This window comes from Cotesia typhae, unplaced genomic scaffold (assembly GCF_013202065.1).
Source record: "Cotesia typhae breed Kobodo isofemale line unplaced genomic scaffold, CoteBio_Ctyphae contig_20, whole genome shotgun sequence".
Taxonomy (NCBI): Eukaryota; Metazoa; Arthropoda; class Insecta; order Hymenoptera; family Braconidae; genus Cotesia; species Cotesia typhae.
In genome coordinates this window covers 4,834,344-4,837,209 of record NW_027423725.1, presented here as the reverse complement: position 1 = coordinate 4,837,209, position 2,866 = coordinate 4,834,344, and the positions used below count along the sequence as shown (strand labels likewise).

Here is a 2,866-nt window from a genome sequence, read left to right as displayed (position 1 = left end):
TCTTTTTCGTAAGTTTCATAAATTTTCCAGATAGATATCTGCCAATTTCAATATCATCTAAACAATATTGTAAAATAATTATATTAATTAAAAAACTGATATATATTTTGAAGAAAGTAAACATTCAACAAAAAATATATAGGCTTTGGAGGTTAATTATTTTTATTAAAAACATTTCACACTAAATTAAATTGACATTTACGTTTGATACACTCAAATCACTTTCCACCAATAAAACATTAAATTTAACAATCACTTTTGAGTATTTTTAAAATATACTTTAAAAAAAAAAATTTTGTAAAACAAAATTTTTTCGATGTTTATATGAGATAAGATGTGGAATGTACAAAATGGCGGCGTTTATCTCGCCTAAAAAAGTAGAGAGCAGTTTCTGACACATGTTTATGTAAAATCAACACAACTTAAATGTTGATTTTATAATGACATTTTTGAAATGTTACTTTTTTATAAGATAACACTTTTTTTGTGTTGGAAAAAAGCGCACTAACAACACAATTGTATTATGTTAAATTGACACAAAAAAGTGTCAGATATTTGACACTAAAATATTTGACACGGAGAATTTTTGACGCAATGACGGAAAATTTTTTACTGTGCGGTGTAAAACCGCTATCTACGTTAAATTGTCATTTGAACTCCTACAGAACAGAATAGGACATACGAATACCTGCATGTTAAATTTTCTCATGAACCAAAAGCGATAGTGACAAATAATACGTTTCAGATTTCAGATATATTCTCCTTTTCTCGTTGGCGCGTATAATATTTATTATCATATTTATAATTAAAATTTCAAATTTCATGCCATTGTTTTTGTAAGAAGGCTAGTGCAAATATCAAGCTATTTATTTCTTTGTATATGTTGTTCCATATAGTTAAAGCCGCAATTCCTTTCCGCAAAACAGGGTATAAAATTTAAACTTTTGGTGCAGAGATGAAAATCGATTTATTTATCTTGGACATATTTAATTATAACATTTCCATTAAAGTATTATTTTCATTATCATCCATAATTCTTAATTATAATATGTATATCAGGAATGTGGACTAGATAGGATCATAATGACAAATTACATTATTATTTCTGCGACGTTTCGGTCATTTATTAGACCTTCATCAGGCATCTGAAAATTACACAAATTAATAACTAACAAAATAACATAACAGTTGATACAATTCCAATATTTACCATAATACGAATTCTAACAATCACTATCTTACATTGCACAGTTGCCTTAGTCATATAAATCATCACAAAATTAACAAAATTGATAGATTCATTAATTATTCTTACTATTAACTCAGAAATAAAGTACACACGACATTTATAAAATTGTTATTGTGTGGCAACAGTTAACTCGAATCTAAACTTTATGTACTATATACCGCAAAGCATTCGTCATACAAACTAGCGCTGTATATTCTAAATTAAAAGACTCAGTAAATAAACAACAACAAACAGGGGTAGTATATAAAATACCTTGTTCATGTGGTTTATGCTATATCGGACAGACCAAACAATATTTAGGGGTTAGAGTGAAACAGCATATCTATGATTGCAAGCATAGTAGTTATATCTCCACCAACATTGAAGTCAACCAATCACAAAATCTACCGTGTTAAAAGTTGTGATCGGAGTATTTAGCTCACGTTCAATTGGTCAGCCTTTTTCTCTTGAAAAGGGCGCTACTGGGATTTTCGACACGGTGTCCCAGGAATTGAGAAAGTATGAGAGGGAAAAGACAAGGTCGTAAGAAGTTCAGGTGGCTATAAAATAATACTGAGAAAAAATAAACATCAATCAATTGATTTATTAACAATTTATCAATTAAAAAATTAACAAATTAATTTCCAATAACAAACAATTTTTTCAAAATTATCTTAATTATTAACTGTGAGAACCTCTCACCTATTCTACAGGCAACTTGCAAGAAAAACTTAGAAATTAATATCACTCAAATCTTTATTTTCCTAAACCTTTTATTCTTTATTTACCTAAAACTTGTTTACCTGACGGAACACCATATAATACCACAATCAACCTCGTCCATCGGACGAAATTCTACATAACTTATCTTTAATTAAAACCTTATTTCTGACTGCACCCCGACTAGAAATTTTAATGTAAGACCTATTGGGTCCTCATTGGGTTGCCTAATAAGGACCCCAAATAGGGATGTCACGCAAAGTCCTATGTGGCCCTCATTGGACAATCCCCCTCAGGTCCCAATGGGGAAACCCCCACCCAAATTTTTAAAGAAAAAATATTATGATCTTCGAAAAAATTTAAAAATAATATAGGATTAGATACTCATGTTATATTACTCATTAGTTTATTTAATTTGAATTGAAACGAAATCATTGGTCGGAAAAATCCTTGTCGAGAGCTGGGCTCGAACTTGCGTCCTTAGGGTTCTTAGTCGTTCACGTCACCGCTGGTCCAAGCAGGAATACTGATCAATTCAATCGGTTAACTGACACATTATTCATGCTATGGTCAAGCTTTTACAAATTGTTTTTTTTATTTATTCACTTTTCTGGCGTGAAAATACAATTTTTGTATAAATTAAATAGAAAGTTTTAAAATAAAAAAAAAACTTGACTGAAAAATCCAAAAAAATTGAAAGAATCAAAAATAAAATTCCTTAAAACTGTCCGATTTGATTTGGGATCCCCTTTATGCTAACATAAAGAACTTTTATTTTCAAGATTAAAATTGTGTTGAAATGCATATTATTTAAAAAATTTTTTTATATGGATAAAAATTTAATTATGAAAAATACCGATAATGAAAATTTTTTTTCAATTAAAATTTCTTTTCATACTGAGAAAAAAAATTTGAAGT

At 28.9% G+C, this 2,866-nt stretch overlaps 1 long non-coding RNA gene across 1 annotated transcript; it reads right to left on the bottom strand.

Annotated features, from left to right (window-relative positions):
* Window positions 1-1,096: 1,096 nt before the first annotated feature.
* LOC141538336 (uncharacterized) lies at window positions 1,097-2,196 on the bottom strand. Its single transcript, XR_012481037.1, has 2 exons — window positions 1,211-2,196; window positions 1,097-1,145 (listed from the first exon to the last, which is right to left on the bottom strand). It is a non-coding gene; the product is annotated as an uncharacterized LOC141538336 (long non-coding RNA).
* Window positions 2,197-2,866: the final 670 nt, after the last annotated feature.